We start from the raw sequence: 23,297 nt of genomic DNA on the forward strand, positions 1-23,297 counted from the left end.
AATATCGATATATAGAAATATCGATATTTTTCCAAAAAAATATCGATAAATATCGGCGATATTTTTAATTTCAAAATATCGATAATTGATATTTATTTTTGAATATCGAAGTCGATATTTTTTTTAAATTATTCAATATTTTCGCTTTTAAATATTTTATTTGAAAGCGAAAATATTTTTTTAAAATTATATTATATTTTAAATAAATTATGTATTCTACTTTTATTTCAACATATGGTCCGTTTTATCTGTAAATGAATAACTGTAACAGCGCGCGAGAGTTTGCGAGTTTTGGTATTAGTGCTGTCTATATCCCTCTGTAGTTTGTGAACGCAACCAAAAAACATGTCTATGGGTAGTTTCCTTAAGGGGCCTACTCAAAGCACTGCCTGCAGGGCCTGCTTGCAGTTACTGCCGCAGAGGATGTTGCTCCACAAAGCACTGCAAATCATTTACGCGGCATACGTTGTCGTGTTCACTTGTGTTGTCTTTGTCCTTGCTTAAATTCGTCAGTTTTTATAAATGGCTCCTACATTATTCAAACACCAAAAAATAGCATTGGGTTTGACTGTATTGAGTACTTGTAGCGTTCAAAAGAAAAAAAGGAAGCACTGGTGTATAAAAGTTTTATATTTTTCATGTAAAAGCGACATAGCCTGCGACCGCTTAACTTTGTTATGATAATGATCGTGGTTGGTTTTCCAAAGACATGGCAAATCCCTATACAATTAGATTACGTCCTTCCACACGTCTTTTTCTCGCTGGCTCATTTTTCTTGAAGAAAACAGAGCCAAACAAATAATATAATAAAACTAAACCAACTAACCACCAACTGATTAATTGCTAAATGACAACCACTGACAAGATAAACCCCAGGTCAAATAGAGTAGACAAACGTCGCAATGTATAGTTCGCGTCATGTAAAAAGAACGCTGGCCTTGAAGCTGCGCAGAAGCGATTTATCGGTCTATTTGGTGGTACGGGGTAGGGGGACGGGAGTGTTTATCACTGTCGCATGCTTGCCGGTGTGCTATTGGTTGACAGCGGTTGACAGTTCGACGTCGACTCAAATTATTATCGCGCACAAAAGTTTTAAATTACAAAATTCTCCATTTACTATTTATTTCACTAAAAAACAATAATCAATTTATCATTTTAAACACATAAAAACTATTAAGATACGAATATCGAGAGTACAGATAATTATTATTTTTGAATACGACATTTCAATAACTAAAAAATTTGTTATTGCTTTTGTTTAAAAAAAAAATGTGATTTTGTAAAGTGATAATTATTATACTTATTTAGTCCGAATTATTCGCACTCGTATTTCTAGTATTTTTTAATGTACCTACCAATAACCATTATACGAAGCCGCGAGTGAAAGCCTAATTAAAAAATAAAACAGTAGTACTTGTGCGCGAGTATACCCATGCGCAAACGCACCCCCTCCAGTTTCTTTCAGCGTTCTTTTTACATGACGCGAACTATACCGACGTAAACAAAATGGTGGTCTAAATCGGCCCGACCGAGCTACACACGTCCCTGATTGCAGTTTACGGAGTGGGGAGATCGTGTGTCGGGCTGGCAGAACGACACTGCGGCCCTGCGACAGGGTGAACAATTAAAATATCGGCCCTGCATGCATACATACAATACGATCGGCAGTGGCACTGCAAGCAGGGCCCTGCAGACAGTGCTTTGAGTAGGCCCCTTTTAAGGGGCCTACTCAAAGCACTGCATGCAGGGCCTGCTTGCAGTTACTGCCGCAGAGGATGTTGCTCCACAAAGCACTGCAAATCATTTACGCGGCATACGTTGTCGTGTTCACTTGTGTTGTCTTTGTCCTTGCCTAAATTCGTCAGTTTTTATAAATGGCTCCTACATTATTCAAACACCAAAAAATAGCATTGGGTTTGACTGTATTGAGTACTTGTAGCGTTCAAAAGAAAAAAAGGAAGCACTGGTGTAAAAAAGTTTTATATTTTTCATGTAAAAGCGACATAAGCCTGCGACCGCATATCTTTGTTATGATAATGATCGTGGTTGGTTTTCCAAAGACATGGCAAATCCCTATACAATTAGATTACGTCCTTCCACACGTCATTTTCTCGCTGGCTCATTTTTCTTGAAGAAAACAGAGCCAAACAAATAATATAATAAAACTAAACCAACTAACCACCAACTAACTGATTAATTGCTAAATGACAACCACTGACAAGACAAACCCCAGGTCAAATAGAGTAGACAAACGTCGCAATGTACCGACGTAAACAAAATGGTGGTCTAAATCGGCTTTTAAGGGGCCTACTCAAAGCACTGCATGCAGGGCCTGCTTGCAGTGCCACTGCCGATCGTATTGTATGTATGCATGCAGGGCCGATATTTTAATTGTTCACCCTGTCGCAGGGCCGCAGTGTCGTTCTGCCAGCCCGACACACGATCTCCCCACTCCGTAAACTGCAATCAGGGACGTGTGTAGCTCGGTCGGGCCGATTTAGACCACCATTTTGTTTACGTCGGTACATTGCGACGTTTGTCTACTCTATTTGACCTGGGGTTTATCTTGTCAGTGGTTGTCATTTAGCAATTAATCAGTTGGTGGTTAGTTGGTTTAGTTTTATTATATTATTTGTTTGGCTCTGTTTTCTTCAAGAAAAATGAGCCAGCGAGAAAAAGACGTGTGGAAGGACGTAATCTAATTGTATAGGGATTTGCCATGTCTTTGGAAAACCAACCACGATCATTATCATAACAAAGTTAAGCGGTCGCAGGCTATGTCGCTTTTACATGAAAAATATAAAACTTTTTTACACCAGTGCTTCCTTTTTTTCTTTTGAACGCTACAAGTACTCAATACAGTCAAACCCAATGCTATTTTTTGGTGTTTGAATAATGTAGGAGCCATTTATAAAAACTGACGAATTTAGGCAAGGACAAAGACAACACAAGTGAACACGACAACGTATGCCGCGTAAATGATTTGCAGTGCTTTGTGGAGCAACATCCTCTGCGGCAGTAACTGCAAGCAGGCCCTGCATGCAGTGCTTTGAGTAGGCCCCTTAAAAGGGGCCTACTCAAAGCACTGTCTGCAGGGCCCTGCTTGCAGTGCCACTGCCGATCGTATTGTATGTATGCATGCAGGGCCGATATTTTAATTGTTCACCCTGTCGCAGGGCCGCAGTGTCGTTCTGCCAGCCCGACACACGATCTCCCCACTCCGTAAACTGCAATCAGGGACATGTGTAGCTCGGTCGGGCCGATTTAGACCACCATTTTGTTTACGTCGGTACATTGCGACGTTTGTCTACTCTATTTGACCTGGGGTTTGTCTTGTCAGTGGTTGTCATTTAGCAATTAATCAGTTAGTTGGTGGTTAGTTGGTTTAGTTTTATTATATTATTTGTTTGGCTCTGTTTTCTTCAAGAAAAATGAGCCAGCGAGAAAATGACGTGTGGAAGGACGTAATCTAATTGTATAGGGATTTGCCATGTCTTTGGAAAACCAACCACGATCATTATCATAACAAAGATATGCGGTCGCAGGCTTATGTCGCTTTTACATGAAAAATATAAAACTTTTTTACACCAGTGCTTCCTTTTTTTCTTTTGAACGCTACAAGTACTCAATACAGTCAAACCCAATGCTATTTTTTGGTGTTTGAATAATGTAGGAGCCATTTATAAAAACTGACGAATTTAGGCAAGGACAAAGACAACACAAGTGAACACGACAACGTATGCCGCGTAAATGATTTGCAGTGCTTTGTGGAGCAACATCCTCTGCGGCAGTAACTGCAAGCAGGCCCTGCATGCAGTGCTTTGAGTAGGCCCCTTAAAAGGGGCCTACTCAAAGCACTGTCTGCAGGGCCCTGCTTGCAGTGCCACTGCCGATCGTATTGTATGTATGCATGCAGGGCCGATATTTTAATTGTTCACCCTGTCGCAGGGCCGCAGTGTCGTTCTGCCAGCCCGACACACGATCTCCCCACTCCGTAAACTGCAATCAGGGACATGTGTAGCTCGGTCGGGCCGATTTAGACCACCATTTTGTTTACGTCGGTACATTGCGACGTTTGTCTACTCTATTTGACCTGGGGTTTGTCTTGTCAGTGGTTGTCATTTAGCAATTAATCAGTTAGTTGGTGGTTAGTTGGTTTAGTTTTATTATATTATTTGTTTGGCTCTGTTTTCTTCAAGAAAAATGAGCCAGCGAGAAAATGACGTGTGGAAGGACGTAATCTAATTGTATAGGGATTTGCCATGTCTTTGGAAAACCAACCACGATCATTATCATAACAAAGATATGCGGTCGCAGGCTTATGTCGCTTTTACATGAAAAATATAAAACTTTTTTACACCAGTGCTTCCTTTTTTTCTTTTGAACGCTACAAGTACTCAATACAGTCAAACCCAATGCTATTTTTTGGTGTTTGAATAATGTAGGAGCCATTTATAAAAACTGACGAATTTAGGCAAGGACAAAGACAACACAAGTGAACACGACAACGTATGCCGCGTAAATGATTTGCAGTGCTTTGTGGAGCAACATCCTCTGCGGCAGTAACTGCAAGCAGGCCCTGCATGCAGTGCTTTGAGTAGGCCCCTTTTAAGGGGCCTACTCAAAGCACTGCATGCAGGGCCTGCTTGCAGTGCCACTGCCGATCGTATTGTATGTATGCATGCAGGGCCGATATTTTAATTGTTCACCCTGTCGCAGGGCCGCAGTGTCGTTCTGCCAGCCCGACACACGATCTCCCCACTCCGTAAACTGCAATCAGGGACATGTGTAGCTCGGTCGGGCCGATTTAGACCACCATTTTGTTTACGTCGGTACATTGCGACGTTTGTCTACTCTATTTGACCTGGGGTTTGTCTTGTCAGTGGTTGTCATTTAGCAATTAATCAGTTAGTTGGTGGTTAGTTGGTTTAGTTTTATTATATTATTTGTTTGGCTCTGTTTTCTTCAAGAAAAATGAGCCAGCGAGAAAATGACGTGTGGAAGGACGTAATCTAATTGTATAGGGATTTGCCATGTCTTTGGAAAACCAACCACGATCATTATCATAACAAAGATATGCGGTCGCAGGCTTATGTCGCTTTTACATGAAAAATATAAAACTTTTTTACACCAGTGCTTCCTTTTTTTCTTTTGAACGCTACAAGTACTCAATACAGTCAAACCCAATGCTATTTTTTGGTGTTTGAATAATGTAGGAGCCATTTATAAAAACTGACGAATTTAGGCAAGGACAAAGACAACACAAGTGAACACGACAACGTATGCCGCGTAAATGATTTGCAGTGCTTTGTGGAGCAACATCCTCTGCGGCAGTAACTGCAAGCAGGCCCTGCATGCAGTGCTTTGAGTAGGCCCCTTAAAAGGGGCCTACTCAAAGCACTGTCTGCAGGGCCCTGCTTGCAGTGCCACTGCCGATCGTATTGTATGTATGCATGCAGGGCCGATATTTTAATTGTTCACCCTGTCGCAGGGCCGCAGTGTCGTTCTGCCAGCCCGACACACGATCTCCCCACTCCGTAAACTGCAATCAGGGACATGTGTAGCTCGGTCGGGCCGATTTAGACCACCATTTTGTTTACGTCGGTACATTGCGACGTTTGTCTACTCACTACTCTATTTGACCTGGGGTTTGTCTTGTCAGTGGTTGTCATTTAGCAATTAATCAGTTAGTTGGTTTGGTTTTATTATATTATTTGTTTGGCTCTGTTTTCTTCAAGAAAAATGAGCCAGGGAGAAAAAGACGTGTGGAGGGACGTAATCTAATTGTATAGGGATTTGCCATGTCTTTGGAAAACTAACCGAGATCATTATCATAACAAAGATATGCGGTCGCAGGCTATGTCGCTTTTACATGAAAAATATAAAACTTTTTTACACCAGTGCTTCCTTTTTTTCTTTTGAACGCTACAAGTACTCAATACAGTCAAACCCAATGCTATTTTTTGGTGTTTGAATAATGTAGGAGCCATTTATAAAAACTGACGAATTTAGGCAAGGACAAAGAGAACACAAGTGAACACGACAACGTATGCCGCGTAAATGATTTGCAGTGCTTTGTGGAGCAACATCCTCTGCGGCAGTAACTGCAAGCAGGCCCTGCAGGCAGTGCTTTGAGTAGGCCCCTTTAAGGGGCCTACTCAAAGCACTGCCTGCAGGGCCCTGCTTGCAGTGCCACTGCCGATCGTATTGTATGTATGCATGCAGGGCCGATATTTTAATTGTTCACCCTGTCGCAGGGCCGCAGTGTCGTTCTGCCAGCCCGACACACGATCTCCCCACTCCGTAAACTGCAATCAGGGACATGTGTAGCTCGGTCGGGCCGATTTAGACCACCATTTTGTATACGTCTGTACATAGCGACTTTTGTCTACTCTATTTGATCTGTGGTTTTTCTTGTCAGTTCATGTTGTCATTTATCAATTAATCAGTTATAGAAAAAAAGCGCGGGAACTTTGAAGTGAAAAGGCGGTCTTTTTTTCTTCAAAAATATTTTATTTATTTTATAATTCATTCACTGGAGTTTTTTATAAATAAATACTTATAAATTAATCAAGAGATGGGGAGAAGTAAGAAAAGGAAAAAGAAGGAGGAAGATAACGCTGAGGACGACTCGTTGAGCTCCGACTCCGAGTCCATAAAATCTGTTGAGCTAACAGACGCCGAAAGGTATGCCCCGTTTCGGGTAGCCGATTACGTGCGGCACTACCCTGAGAACGGGGGTAATTTTGACTATATTGTATTCCTGGAGAGTACAGAGGCTGACAAGCCAATCGGAACAAGAGACATGATGACACTCGCTAATAGCATAAAAAAATATAATAAAGGCGTGAAACAACTAAAACGCATTAATAAAAGTAAAGTTGGAGTTATCTTTGATAGACCTGCTTTTGCTAACGCGGTCTTAGGCAACAAAAAATATCTTGATGGGTACAAACTTAAAGCTTCCCTTCCGGCTGCCGCTACAGAGGTCACTGGGGTAATTTCTCATGTGCCTATAGAATTATCCAATAAAGAAATATATTCAGCTCTAACTAGCACGAAAAATATTATATCTATACGTAGATTTATGCGACGTGTAAGAGAAAATGGAGAAATAAAATTAATCCCCACAAAAACAATTTCTATAACCTTTTCCTGTCCCAATTTACCAGATAGTGTGGACCTCAACAGCTGGCGGTTCGAAGTACGGCAGTACATCCCGCCAGTAAAGCAGTGTCTAAAGTGTTTAAGATATGGTCATATTGCAAAATTCTGTAAAAATTCACAAAGATGCAGCATTTGTGGCGAAGGTCACAATTTTAAAGATTGTCAGACTCCTTATACTGCAGCCAGTTGCTGTCACTGCTCTGGCAATCACATTGCCATATCCCCTGCATGCCCTGTTAAAAAAGAAAAAATCCAGCTTAACAGAGATAAATTTCAGAAAAAAAGCTTTGTTGATGTTTTAAACAGCTCTCACTTTCCATCATTAAACAAAACTGATCAGTTCTTATCTCTTTTAAATTCCGAAATAATACTCAAATCTATTACAGAAGCTTTAGTAAAACTTATAACACTAAACAAAAATAATGAAATACCTATCTCTTCCCAAAATATTAAAAATGTCCTGCAAGATACATTAAAAAAGGTTACTAATAAATAATTTGTACTTTATGGATACTTTAAATATTGTGCAATGGAATGCTCAGAGTATTCTACACAATCAACATATTTTTAATTATTTCCTTTTGGACAAAAATATTCACATTGCGTTAATTTGTGAGACTTGGTTAAAGCCTTGTCAAAAATTTAAGATACGTCATTACAATGTAATTCGTCTTGATTCAGGAAACACCCACAATGGCGTAGCCATATTAATACATAGCTCTATTTCTTATTCTAAAATTGATACTTTTTATGATGACTCCATTCAAAATGTTGTTGTTCGTATAAAATACTCTAGCAACAAAGAACTTACTATCATAAGCTTTTACAGTCCAACTAATTGCAATCCTGCTTTTTCTAAATCTAAACTAGACAGGTTAATTAAAAGTTTACCAGAACCAATCTTCCTAGCAGGAGATTTTAATGGCCTAAACTCAGCCTGGGGCTGTTCTACTTCTAATTGTCGAGGCAAAGACATTTTAGAGTCTATCAATAACAATAATTTGGTTATACTTAATGACGGAAGTATGACCACTGTTGGTTCGCACATATGGAGACAGAATGCTCTTGACTTAACCATAGTATCACCTTCATTGGCTCTAGAGTGTGACTGGTCAGTACATGACGATCCCTTAGGCAGCTACCACTTTCCTGTAATCACAAAAATTTTACTTAATAACAATCATTACAATGCCACTCCTATTCCCAATAGTAGCTCACTACCCTGCTTCCCTAACCTGAACAACGTTGATTGGAACATTTATAATTTAAATGTCCAACTATTGCTCACTGAATTTTCTCTTGATACACAAGACCCCCTTCATAACTACACAAAATTTACAGATATTTTACACTCAGCACTGTGGAAATCATCTTCTATTTCTAAGCACTCTTTGGTTAATACAGCTTTATCTTCATGCTCTCCTTCTAACTTAAATAAAAAAAAAAAACTTCTTCCTTGGTGGAATTTCAATTGCACCAAAGCCGTATTAAATAGCAAAAACGCTTATTTGACTTTTAAATCTGATCCCACTGAGGCTAATTACATTAATTTTAAAAGACTACAAGCCACCAAAAAATATATTATCAGAAATGAGAGAAGAAACAGTTGGATAAAACTTTGTGAACAATTTAACAGATCGACTCCTATATCAGTCATTTGGACGTATATGCGAAAATTTAACAAAAGCTATTCTCCACCTTCCCATAACAACTCTGACTATTCTTGGATCTTTGATTTTCTCAAAAAATATACTCCAGATACTGTAGAGCCAGCCTTTAATCTTAATTCTTTCTGCCATATTCTTCCTAATCAAAATTTTATTATAAAATCTTTTACCATTGTCGAATTAAATTCTGCTATTTCATCCAGAAAAGACTCTACACCTGGCCTTGACTACATTTCATATAAAATGCTTAAACACCTGTCTTCTCAATCTAAACTAATTTTATTAAATATCCTGAATCTTCTTTGGGAGCATAATCTTATTCCTATGGATTGGAAGGTTGATTGTTTAGTACCTATCTTAAAACCCAACAAGGACAAGTTTAACTTTGATTCATATAGACCTATAGCATTGACTTCTTGCATGGGAAAAATATTTGAACAACTTTTAAAACAAAGATTGGAACATTTCATAGAGTCTAATCATATTTTACCTTCTAATCAGTTTGGTTTTAGAAGAGGCAGGTCTTCAAGGGAGAGCATTGCTCACTTACATCTTGATATTTATAATGCTATACAATCAAAGCAAGCTCTCGCTGGAGTTTTCTTCGATGTAGTTGGAGCCTTTAATAATGTTAACCATCATATTCTATCCACGGAATTAGCTGCGATTGGTTTACCTGTAAAAGTTATACAATGGATTTTTAATTTTTTGCACAGTAGGAAGGTATTTGTTAAGTATAATAATAGACTTATTGGTCCAAGGCTTTCTCATAAAGGTACATGTCAAGGTAGCATTTTGAGTCCATTGATTTTCACACTTTATATACATAGATTAAACTTAATTCTAGGCTCTCATATATACAATTTACAGTTTGCTGATGATTTGGTAGTCTATTGTTCTAGTAATAATATAACTACCCTAAATCTTAAGTTAAACGAAGCTTTAGTTAAATTAAATTCTTATTTTAATTATCTTGCATTGGACATTAGCTTTGAAAAGTCTAAAGTCATAGTTTTTAATAAAGTAGGGTCTGAAAGAATTAAAATAAACTATAATAATATATCTCTTCTTATCACAAATGAAGTTAAATTTTTAGGTGTTATATTCATGAATAACTTATCATGGAACAAATATGTAGACCACATAGTTGATAGAGCTCTTAAGGCTCTTAATATTTTAAAGTCTCTTGCAAAAACATATTGGGGTTCTGATCCAAAAATCCTTCTTACCCTATATAAATCTCTTGTACGCAGTCATTTTGAATATGGATTTCTATGTTTTTCTGCTAATGACAAGTTGGTTAACAAATTAAATATTATTCAAAATCACAGCCTGAGACTTATCACTGGCGCCATGAAAACAACCCCAATTAATTCGTTACAGGTCGAGTGCAACATTTCCCCTTTACACCTTAGATTTAAATATTTGAAATACTGTTTTTTGCTAAAACTGTTTTCCATTAGTAATCATCCTCTAATTAAAAAGCTTAATTACTTACATAGTAAATATCCTGTAAATGCTCCATTAACTTCTAATAACCCATTTATTCTCTTCGAATATTCATTCATGTTAAATCTAAATAACCAACACAAAATACACAGTTCTAGCAATTGGATGTGTTACGAAAAGGAGTTTGACTGTCTTATTAATCAAATCGATATTATTATTGACCATAAGCTAAAAGAGCGCCAGGAAGTTTACAACCTCATAGCACAATACTCTGATAAGTTCAAACAAGTTTACACAGATGGATCAAAAAATGATATAAATGTTTCCATGGCCTATTATGTACCTCATCTGAAGTTTGGCCAAGGCGTCAGATTGAAAAAGGATATATCAATATTTACAGCTGAAGCTCTAGCAATTACTGCTGCCCTAGAATTCATTAAAAAACAAACTAATCAATATTGGCTGATCATTACTGACAGTATGAGCGTTCTAAAGGCTTTAGATAATTATCAATTCAGTGCTAATACAAACTTCATCATTTTAGAAATAAGACATCTCCTTTATCAACTATCCAGAAGAAACTACAACATCAAATTATTGTGGACACCTTCACATATAGGAGTAAGGGGAAATGAACATGTGGACTTTCTGGCACGTTCAATTGTTGACAGTGACAGCGGCAGCCCTGTTGATGAGAATGTTGCCGTACCATACACTGATCTATTAGTTGCTATTAAATCAAAAATCCTATCTGATTGGCGTGATCTTTGGCGACAAACCTTGTTAAGAAAAGGATCTTGGTATGCTCAGATAAATCAAGATATTGGAAAAAGTCCTTGGTTTACTAAATCGCATCAACATAGAAGCAGAAAATATTATACAATATTATGCCGCTTGAGATTTGGACATTGCAGATTTAATGCACATTTGAATCGTATGCGTATCATCTCATCGCCCGTTTGCCCACATTGCACCAACAACTCTACACAGTCTTTAGATCACATATTTTTTGAATGCTCCGCTTTTAATCTGGAACGCCTCTTATTTATAGCCAACTTGTTATCAACTTCTGGACCAAAAAATGTCCCGCGCAATACACAAGATTTATTGAGTAATTTGGATAACTATACTAGTATATTTGAATTTATTTGCAATACTATCAATGATATTTGAAACAGGATCAGGACCTTCATTCATCGGATGTGAAATTTTATTTTGATATTTCAGGCTTCGGCCTATTACAGACTTGGTTTCGACCTCGCCTATCACTTATAGACAAAGAAGAGTAGACGAAAATATGAAATTTCAGACTTGGTTTCGGCCTTACTCTACCAGTCATCGAATCAGAAGAACAATAAAGTTACTTCAGACTTGGCTCCGGCCTTTTGATATATCAGAACGAAACTTACAAATTCAGACTAGGCTGTATGGATTATAGTCCTTTGCCTTTCCCTATTGGGGATAAATTTTAAAACAACAACAATTAATCAGTTATATAGTTGGTTTGGTTTTATTATATTATTTGTTTGGCTCCGTTTTCTTCAAGAAAAATGAGCCAGCGAGAAAAAGACGTGTGGAGGGACGTAATCGAATTGTATAGGGATTTGCCATGTCTTTGGAAAACTAACCACGATCATTATCATAACAAAGATATGCGGTCGCAGGCCATGTCGCTTTTACATGAAAAATATAAAACTTTTGACGAAAATGCTACATTAGCAGTTTTCAAAAAAAAATTAGAAAACATGAGGACATCGTATGGAAGAGAAAGAAAGAAGGTACGTACCTACTTAAGCACTTTTATTTTACAACATTGGACATAATAACCTTTTACTCGCATATCTCTAACATATAGGTAGTTCTTAACTTACTGTTTATGTGACGCATCTAATTATTATAGGTTATGAATTCTACTCAGACCGGTGCCAGTATTGACGATGTGTATTTGCCTACGCTATGGTACTACGAGCTACTTACCTTTTTGGATGAAAAGGACATAGCTGCCCGAATTGGTGTGGATACTGCAGTATCTGCTGATGAGGTAAGTTTAACTATTTATTTATTATCCATGCTAATGTGAGTCATTTAAGCAAACACAGATTCTTAAATTACTATGTTTTAATTTATACATTAAAAATAAAAGTACCTTTTTATTCATTATTAATCATCATCTAAAAAAATATAAATAATACATAAAAACAAAAGAAATTAAAAATAACAACTCAATGATAATACATAAAAACAAAAGAAATTAAAAATAACAACTCAATGATAATACATAAAAACAAAAGAAATTAAAAATAACAACTCAATGATGAATTGGCTATTCATCTGACAATCTCACAATTTTCAGCATTTGTTCTTGAAATGGTACACGTCCAGGGCCACTGAAATGCTCTGTAAAAATATTTCGAATGTTGTTTCCTTCTTCATTCTTTTGTCTTGTAGAACATTTTTCGAGAGGAGTTAATCCTTCAGAACACCGCCATTCACCAGGTTGAAATTTGATTCCTCTGACATCTTCACGGTCCACACTTTTGGAAGTAAAATATCTGGCACGTGACTTTTTTAGCAAAAAATTGTGTAAGACACAACATGCTAAGACAATATAATCAATATTTTCCACTTTAACGTTTATGCTTTGGCGCAGAACTCTAAATCGAGTAACCAGTATGCCAAAAGCATTTTCGACAACTCGTCTTGCACGTGAAAGTCTGTAATTAAATATTCTCTGTTCATGGCTAATATTTTTGAATGGAAACGGTTTCATTATATGACGGTTTAAGGAAAAGGCACTATCCCCCAAACAAACATAAGGCACAGGTACATCGCCATTAGATAAGGGACACGGTAGTGGCAAATTCAATTTATCTTCTACTAAATTTCTATAAAATTTTGTATTTTTTAAAATAGCTGCATCTGAAGCACATCCATTTGTTCCAACATGTACAAACATAAATTCGTAATTAGCATTAACCATTGCAAACAAAACAATACTAAAAAAGTGTTTGTAGTTATAAAATAATGAGCCACTATCTGATGGTTTTTCAATTTGTACATGTTTTCCATCTATAGATCCAATTACATGAGGGAAATTCCATTTTTCTTCAAACTCTCTTGCAGTTTCTAGCCATTCTGCTTCTGTTGTAGGCATCTGAAACAATATTAATATCAAGCTTTACTTTTTCCAGGATTGTAATTCAGAGGCTCCACCAGCTGTAAAAAGAAACAAAGTTTCAAGTTTTCAAAAAAAGCAAGAACAGCTGCTCGACACAACAAATAAAATATTAAATACTAAAGAGGATGATTGGGAAATTATAGGTAGATCTATTGGAGTGCAATTGAGAGATCTAACTGCAAATCAGAAGGTCATAGCAAAAAAACTCATTTCGGATGTAATATTTTATGCCAGTACTGAGCAACTAACCAATAATTCATTTGTCTTTATTCCCTCATCTTCAATTATTCCCTCTCCTTCACCATCACCCACTTCAGTTACATTTCCTCTCACATCTCCGCAATACGAATATAATGAAAATTCCCTGAACCATCCAAAGATATATATAAAACGCCGCCCTAAACCTTCAAGTACTTCCATTGATACCCAACAATCTGCTGCTTCACCATCATCAGCAAACAGTCCACCTAACTTTGGTACAATAAGTCAAGATGACCGTCGTCATCATGAAGAATTATCAAGAAACATGTCCCCACTGCCTCCATCATCAGGAAACACATCACATTCTCTGAACCATCCAAAAATTATTATAAAACGCCCCCCTAAAACCTCAAGTACTCCCATTGGATCTCAACAATATGTTGTTTCACCATTGTTTGCAAACAGTCCACAAATAAATAATAGCGTAGGTGCAATATCCCAAGATGACAATCTTGAATATGTTAATAACAAACAATCTTCAATTATTTATGAAGGAAAAGGAAGTCAGTTAGGACAGTTTTTATTATATAATAAAAAGCATGAGAAATAGGCTTTTAATATAATTAAGTGGGATATCATACCGTTTTTAAAAATTACATTATGAAAACTAATACAAATTGTATTTTTGTGTACCTATTTTTTGAAATAATCATTAAAATGGCTGTTGATGATGATAATTCTTTTATTACTTACCATAATGTATTTCTTTAAAGAGACATAGATTGCCCAACACGTTTCTGGTATAATTTTACATAGTAACTGTGGAGAGGTCATTGATCTAAATTTCAAGTCTTCATAACTGGCCCCAGTAGCAAGGAATCTTAAAGTAACAATTAATCTTTCTCTTGCGCTTACAGTATCTACGCTACACAACAAATAAAATATTAAATACTAAAGAGGATGATTGGGAAATTATAGGTAGATCTATTGGAGTGCAATTGAGAGATCTAACTGCAAATCAGAAGGTCATAGCAAAAAAACTCATTTCGGATGTAATATTTTATGCCAGTACTGAGCAACTAACCAATAATTCATTTGTCTCTATTCCCTCATCTTCAATTATTCCCTCTCCTTCACCATCACCCACTTCAGTTACATTTCCTCTCACATCTCCGCAATACGAATATAATGAAAATTCCCTGAACCATCCAAAGATATATATAAAACGCCGCCCTAAACCTTCAAGTACTTCCATTGATACCCAACAATCTGCTGCTTCACCATCATCAGCAAACAGTCCACCTAACTTTGGTACAATAAGTCAAGATGACCGTCGTCATCATGAAGAATTATCAAGAAACATGTCCCCACTGCCTCCATCATCAGGAAACACATCACATTCTCTGAACCATCCAATCCACAAATAAATAATAGCTTAGGTGCAATATCCCAAGATGACAATCTTGAATATGTTAATAACAAACAATCTTCAATTATTTATGAAGGAAAAGGAAGTCAGTTAGGACAGTTTTTATTATATAATAAAAAGCATGAGAAATAGGCTTTTAATATAATTAAGTGGGATATCATACCGTTTGTAAAAATTACATTATGAAAACTAATACAAATTGTATTTTTGTGTACCTATTTTTTGAAATAATCATTAAAATGGCTGTTGATGATGATAATTCTTTTATTACTTACCATAATGTATTTCTTTAAAGAGACATAGATTGCCCAACACGTTTCTGGTATAATTTTACATAGTAACTGTGGAGAGGTCATTGATCTAAATTTTAAGTCTTCATAACTGGCCCCAGTAGCAAGGAATCTTAAAGTAACAATTAATCTTTCTCTTGCGCTTACAGTATCTACGCTACACAACAAATAAAATATTAAATACTAAAGAGGATGATTGGGAAATTATAGGTAGATCTATTGGAGTGCAATTGAGAGATCTAACTGCAAATCAGAAGGTCATAGCAAAAAAACTCATTTCGGATGTAATATTTTATGCCAGTACTGAGCAACTAACCAATAATTCATTTGTCTCTATTCCCTCATCTTCAATTATTCCCTCTCCTTCACCATCACCCACTTCAGTTACATTTCCTCTCACATCTCCGCAATACGAATATAATGAAAATTCCCTGAACCATCCAAAGATATATATAAAACGCCGCCCTAAACCTTCAAGTACTTCCATTGATACCCAACAATCTGCTGCTTCACCATCATCAGCAAACAGTCCACCTAACTTTGGTACAATAAGTCAAGATGACCGTCGTCATCATGAAGAATTATCAAGAAACATGTCCCCACTGCCTCCATCATCAGGAAACACATCACATTCTCTGAACCATCCAATCCACAAATAAATAATAGCTTAGGTGCAATATCCCAAGATGACAATCTTGAATATGTTAATAACAAACAATCTTCAATTATTTATGAAGGAAAAGGAAGTCAGTTAGGACAGTTTTTATTATATAATAAAAAGCATGAGAAATAGGCTTTTAATATAATTAAGTGGGATATCATACCGTTTGTAAAAATTACATTATGAAAACTAATACAAATTGTATTTTTGTGTACCTATTTTTTGAAATAATCATTAAAATGGCTGTTGATGATGATAATTCTTTTATTACTTACCATAATGTATTTCTTTAAAGAGACATAGATTGCCCAACACGTTTCTGGTATAATTTTACATAGTAACTGTGGAGAGGTCATTGATCTAAATTTTAAGTCTTCATAACTGGCCCCAGTAGCAAGGAATCTTAAAGTAACAATTAATCTTTCTCTTGCGCTTACAGTATCTCTCATCAAAATACTTTTTTTTTCAATTAGTGGTGTCACCATTTGCAATAAATCTTCAAAGACTGATTCATCTATTCGAAGATAGTTCTTATAGTCATCAGGTTCTAATTCTTTTAATAAATTGGCGTGACTCAATGTCTTACGCAGTAGTAACCATTTTTTACACCAGTGCTTCCTTTTTTTCTTCTGAACGCTACAAGTACTCAATACAGTCAAACCCAATGCTATTTTTTGGTGTTTGAATAATGTAGGAGCCATTTATAAAAACTGACGAATTTAGGCAAGGACAAAGAGAACACAAGTGAACACGACAACGTATGCCGCGTAAATGATTTGCAGTGCTTTGTGGAGCAACATCCTCTGCGGCAGTAACTGCAAGCAGGCCCTGCAGGCAGTGCTTTGAGTAGGCCCCTTTAGTGTGATCAAATACCAAAGTGTGAATCTAATGCTATTCTATGGTGTAACGTGTGCGTACATGTTCATTAAGCTGGACCGATTTTGACGGGACTTTCACTAGCAGATAGCTGGTGTAATAAGGTGTAACCATAGATTATACACTTATATACTGGTATAGATACGCCACTCAGAAATTAAAATTGATGTATCACGACCTCCCCCACTAACAGATGGCGTGCACATACAATTTTATTTCTATAATAATACTACAGGTGGCGCTGTTTATTTATTTTTTTACCAGATTATTATTTAAATAATATACTGTATGTACTTTTCACACTTTTTCCACTTATTTATTAATACAAACAGTTCGTATTAATAAGTTGGTGGAAATAGTGTGAAAAGTATTTCATATTTATCATTAACTTTTATCAAAAAGTAACAAGTATGTACATTAAGAATATTTTCTATTTTTTTTGTCTTAAGTATTAAAAATTTGATTTCAAATTAATTCTATTTTACCTAATATTAACAGATAATCGAGGGTTTAAAAATAAAACACCAGTACCATATAGAATTTATAAAACTGTTGTTTATTTTCATCTTTTATTATAATAATCGGATGCTTGTTTTTTAACATGATCATTCCTATCAAAATTTCAAAATTTTCATTGGTTTAACTTCTCTGTATGAGGATATTCCCATTTGGGAAAGCGATGTAAGGGTCCTGAAAATTTTTAATATTCTTAAAATATTGCTTTATACATAAAAGTGATACTAAAGAGACATAATAATGAATTCTAAATGCAATGAAAGGAATAAAAAGAGTTAATTATTACTTCTATTTTATTAAGGGTGTGATTTAAACAGTTTGCAAAGTATTTGTATCATTGTTAGCAAAAAAATATTACTGATTAGCTAGTACAATTGGGCAATAACATATAGTCAGCAAATATTTCTAAATCCGTCTGCAATTTGTATTGTCTCTGAACAGTTATAGTATTTTTTTTTGTGGCTGAATATATGTAAAAGCAGCAATGAGTGACCCATGTGCTGGTAATATAAGCCTTTAAGATAATTATGCCTACTGAAATAGTATGCCAAAAAATACCTAACTGCAAAATTAAATTAGAAAAACAAAAATTCGAAAGAAAGGGATCCCTATTTAGTAATATTGGGATAGTGTCATATATATAGCTTTATTTTCCACCCACTTTTAACGAACACTGCTGATTTTGAAAAAAAAAAACGTAATCTATTTTTATTGCAAACCAAAATTTAAATATGAATGCCAATCAATCTTGCTCCGACAAATAATTATTTTGCAGTATGACTGTTTTTTTTTTTTGTAGATACATAATAAGACAAGCTGCCTGCTTATGTTTAAATTACTAACTATTATTATGATTTTATAAAGAAAAATATTTTGCAGCCTGATTTTATTATTACTAAAAAAATCCTTGTATGCTTGCCAAATGATTTATAGGCTGTTTTTCTTACTAACCAAATTTTAAAATGGCATACAAATTAATTACTTCTTTTATAATTTTTTTTACTAAGTCGAATAGAGAAGAAAAGAGTAATCTTGGTATAATACTTAATGTCTAAATACTGCTTTGAAACGTTTCTTTAAATAATTTGAATACTCACCATCAATATCACATTTGAAATAACATTTTAATTCAGCTGATTTCGCCATTTTAAAATACTTAATCAAAATTGCAAAAATTGTAATCCGTGTAATAAAGAGCCAAGTTAACAGTCATGCAATCAGTCCGGGGTCCAAATAACAATCCAGGTGATGTCGTAACACGTAGAAGATCAAAAAGTCCGTAAACAAGCCAAAACGTAGGGAATAACACAATAAAATTAAAATCACAACGAACACTGAACAAACACAAATAAACGAGTGATTCAAAATTCAAATATGGCCGACTAATGCACGATGGGCCTCAATAATATTGCCACGGCAAAAAATATTGGAGATAAATTAAAATATACTTATATTTTATAATATATTTTTTTATACCTATGAATCGTACAAAACATGTTTGATTGATTATTTAAATTAATTATATTTGCAAAAATTCTCGACTCTACTGCTGCTACTGCCATCTATTTTTGGCACATTAATCTATCACCCCGAACTCACCCTCCTCCTCTAAGAGATGGCGTTAGTTTGTATGAATATTTTTGAATTACGATATTGTATGAGAGTTTCACACCCCTGGGTGTAACTTAGGCTACTTTTATTTTCGATTTTTTTTTATAACTGCGAACTGAGCAATAACTTTTTTGTCAAATTCCACGCGGACGAAGTCGCGGGCACAGCAGCTAGTAATAATATGTAATTCATATATACAATAATATATAAATTCTTCATTGTTGTCATAATACTTAAGTCTTCATTGTAATAATATGTAATAAAATTAATATACTTGCCAAATATGTATTAATTTTCAATTTGTAGTAAAAATATCGATATATCGAAATATCGATATTTTTTATTCAGTATATATCGATACTTTTTAAAAATATCGATACGATATATATCGACATATTTTTTTCATTTGCCCATTCCTAACTGAATAAGTGCATTAGGTACTTCATCCTAGATCCTAGTAATAAGTGGTCAGTGTTGCCAGCCCAAAAAAACAAAAAAAAAAACAGCAGATCACCAATAAAAAAACAGGAGAAAACAGTAGGTAAAGTAAAAAAAGGCAAATTTCATACTTTCGACGGTCCACTACGCGCCTAGGCGCGTGCGAGCCGTCAGAACGTGGGGACCTCGCCCTCGCCGGTGGAGTCCTGTGTGTGTCCTGTGTGTGGTGGTGTATATAGCGTTAAGCGCCGTGATCCTATCTTCAGGTCGTTTAAGACGTGCATGGGACGTCTTTGTACTGTCTGTAAGTTTCCTTATGTATTTGCAAGCCTCTGCTACAAAAGGGTTTAGGTGACTGCGAGCCTTCTTAAAATACGCTGTAGCGAGTATTTTGAGGTGCTTCGCGATCGAATCGATCTTAAGGTCACGATGTAAGTCAACATTACGCACGTACCACGGCGAGTACGTGGTAAAGCGTAAAAACTTGTTCTCGATGATTTGAAGCCCATAGATGAGCGTCGGCTTCACATGAGCAAAGGCAAAGAGTGTAAGTGGCAAAAAGTTTATAAGGTAGTAAGTGGTTCAAAATAGGAGTGGACGACTGGACGATATACATCGATATAAATTGTAATAAAAATACTCGATGTATAGTAACGATGCATCGAATCAAACCGATGTATTTTTAATATTTCAACATCGACTATACATCAATGTTTTTTTATTTGATGCATCGAAGAGGCTAACAAACCTGCAAAAATTATTCTTTAATGGATGGATTGTCTCTCTACGGTTAATAAGTAATTATTTTTGTCTCTTTTATTACTTAATTCATTCATTAGCACTCACACGGTATTTCGTCAAAGAAAGTTTAAACTAGTAACCTTAAAATGAAATCAAAGGTGCTGGCACCATTGGACATTGGCTGACAAAACTGAAGAAATCAAGACTGACTCCGACAAGTCTGATAAAAGTGATTTGACTCGGACTAAGAAGATTCTTCATGGACAAGACGAAAATTATGTCGAACGTCCATGTCGCACCCGCTTCAGTTCGCATTGGGAATACTGTTCTTGAAGTTGTTGACCATTACATATACCTAGGACAGTCAATTCAGTTAGGTAAGTCCAACTTCGAGAGCGAGATCTCTCGCCGAATACAACTCGAATGGGCAGTTTTCGAGAAACTACGGAAAATCTTTGCGTCCAATATCCTGCAGTGTCTGAAGACGAAAGTCTTCAACCAATGTGTGTTGCCAGTGATGACATATGGATTCGAAACGTGGTCGTTAAATATGGGCCTAATAAGAAGGCTCAAAGTCGCTCAGCGGGGGGTGGAGAGGGCAATGCTTGGTATTTCCTTGCGTGATAGAGTAAGAAATGAGAAAATCCGTAGGAAAACAAGGGAACCGACATTTCTCGAAGGGTTGCACAGCTGAAGTGGTAATGGGCAGGGCACATAGCTCGAAAGACCGATGGCCGATGGGGCGGAAAGGTTCTCGAGTGACGACCACGTACCGGGCACCGCAGCGTAGGCAGGCCCCCCTCGAGGTGGACCAACGATCTGGTCATGGTTGCGAGAAACCGCTGGATGCGTGCCGCGCAGAACCGATCGTCGTGGAAAGCATTAGGAGAGGCTTATGCTTAGCAGTGGGCGTCCGTAAGCTGATATGATGATGATGATGAAGAAGATTCTTAGTCCGAGTGATTTGACATTTTCACTATGGAGTGATCATTATAAACTGGTATAAAGCAATTGGAAGAGTACGAGCCCCGATGCAAAATAGTTCGTCTAGTGTGAAATTTTCTCTGTGAGATTTTTTCTAACTTCAATATTTTAGTATGTCTATATAAAATATTAAGCTGTTCTACTATCGCATGTCGCGTTACTTATGCCATTTTTTAATTATGAACCAATATACTATTTTAGCTTTTTAAATTTATGCATATCCTGTTTTAAATTCGAAGAAGTTACAAGAAAAATAGTTCGTCTAATTGTTAATCGATGCAAAAGAGTTCGTCTATCGATGAAATAAATTAATTCATCAATAATTAATTAATAATGTATAATAATTAAATTAATTCTGTGGTAATTCTGTGTCACTTGTCAAGTGAGACAGTATAAATTCTGAAATATTTTAATTCTTTTTCATTAGTTTTCAAATAACAACGGGTCGTGGCAAACCCATGTGTGAAGAGCTTCGAAAGCGAATAGTTTGTGGTGTCGATGCTGGCAAATCAAGTTACCAAATATCTAAAGACTTGATACTTACCAGGTCTACAGTCCATATCTATCATTCAGCACTATAAATACTATAAAAAGAATAGAACGACTACTTTTTTGAAGAAAACTGGTTGACCACGCATCACAAGTGCAGCAGAAAACAGAATCCTGAAGAAAATTATCAAAAATAATCGTCGTGCTCGAGCTGGAGAACTCACGGTGCAATGGAAGGACATGATTCACAAAGACGTCTCAGTTGATATTTGCAAAAGAGTCCTAAAAAGAATGGGTTACGGATTTTACACTGCTAAGGAGAAACTACTGTTGACTGCTGTACAAAAGAAAAAGAGGTTAAAGTTTGCTCGTGATCATTTGAATTGGGCTTCCGATCGGTGGCGTAGTATCATTTGGAGTGACGAGTCCAAATTTGAAGTAACAGTCAGCGATGAAAGGAAAAAAAGTGATTCGGAACAAAAATGAGGCATTTCATACTGGTTGTCTCAAACGCAAAGTGAAGTTTCCGACGTCTCTTATGATATGTGGCTGCAAGTCTGCACAAGGTGTTGGTGGTATGCAGTTTATGGATGGTTCTATCAATTCTGCAAGGTATCAAAACCTTTTGGAAGAGAATTTACTGCCCTCAATTCCGTCATTCAAGCATCAAGATTCCTTCATTTTTCAACAGGATGGTGCTTCCTGCTATATTGCAAGGACAACAAAGACGTGACCACTGGCGAAAAGCATCCCTACAATCGAATGGCCATCTAAAAGCCCGGACTTGTCATCGATCGAAACCCTATGGTGGAAAATGAAAAAAGTTCTCCGTAAAAATCCATCAAGATCGAAGAGTGACTTAAAGGCTAAACTCTTGGCTGTCTGGGAGTCAATTACGCCTGAGGAGTGTGCTGCGTTTGCAACCATGTCTCTTCGCATTAAAGCTGTCATTGAAAGCAAAGGCGACACAACTGAGTGGTAGACGAACTATTTTGCGTGAGTGACAAGGGTAGACGAATACTTTTGCGTTGTTTTTTGGAATATTTTTTTAAATTTTTTATGTTATGTAAAGTAGCCATAAGTCCGCCCATTGTACTTCACAGTCTGTAAATGTTTTTTAAATGTGTTTATTGTTTCAAATGTAGTTGTGGTGTACAATAAAGTATAAATAAATAAATAAAGTCATGAAAGAATTTCAGTTATGTTAAAATAAACTTTAAAATGTTCCTCAAATTGTGGTTTACTTTTTACTAAACGTACATACTAGACGAACTATTTTGCATTGGTGCTCGAAATACGTCTCAAGATAGCTTGTCTGACGAACTTTCAGTTTATCTGACAACTCCTGTTGGAAGACTTAATGTTAATCCACTGAAAATTTAGAAAAATTACAAAATACTGTTTCCAATATTACATAAAATCGCCTTTTAATATCTAACAATGGTAGACACATCGGTCCCATCTGAAAGACTGCTTTTACAAGCGGCACAGGTGATGACTCAACTACTGCTACTAGATTGAAGGGCAAAAGCTTGGGCATACTTTTATTTTTACAAATATTTGCTAAGAAGTATTGGGATATTTAAAGATTTCACTATTT

At 36.1% G+C, this 23,297-nt stretch overlaps 2 long non-coding RNA genes across 2 annotated transcripts; one reads left to right on the forward strand and one right to left on the reverse strand.

Annotated features, from left to right (window-relative positions):
• Positions 1 to 13,735: 13,735 nt before the first annotated feature.
• Positions 13,736 to 15,145, forward strand: LOC123657796. The gene is made up of 2 exons (XR_006743773.1): positions 13,736 to 14,150; positions 15,102 to 15,145. It is a non-coding gene; the product is annotated as an uncharacterized LOC123657796 (long non-coding RNA).
• Positions 15,146 to 17,453: 2,308 nt separating this feature from the next.
• LOC123657683 lies at positions 17,454 to 19,118 on the reverse strand. Its single transcript, XR_006743734.1, has 2 exons — positions 18,532 to 19,118; positions 17,454 to 17,608 (listed from the first exon to the last, which is right to left on the reverse strand). It is a non-coding gene; the product is annotated as an uncharacterized LOC123657683 (long non-coding RNA).
• Between the last annotated feature and the right edge of the window lie 4,179 nt (positions 19,119 to 23,297).

This window comes from Melitaea cinxia, chromosome 11 (assembly GCF_905220565.1).
Source record: "Melitaea cinxia chromosome 11, ilMelCinx1.1, whole genome shotgun sequence".
NCBI classification, from domain to species: Eukaryota; Metazoa; Arthropoda; class Insecta; order Lepidoptera; family Nymphalidae; genus Melitaea; species Melitaea cinxia.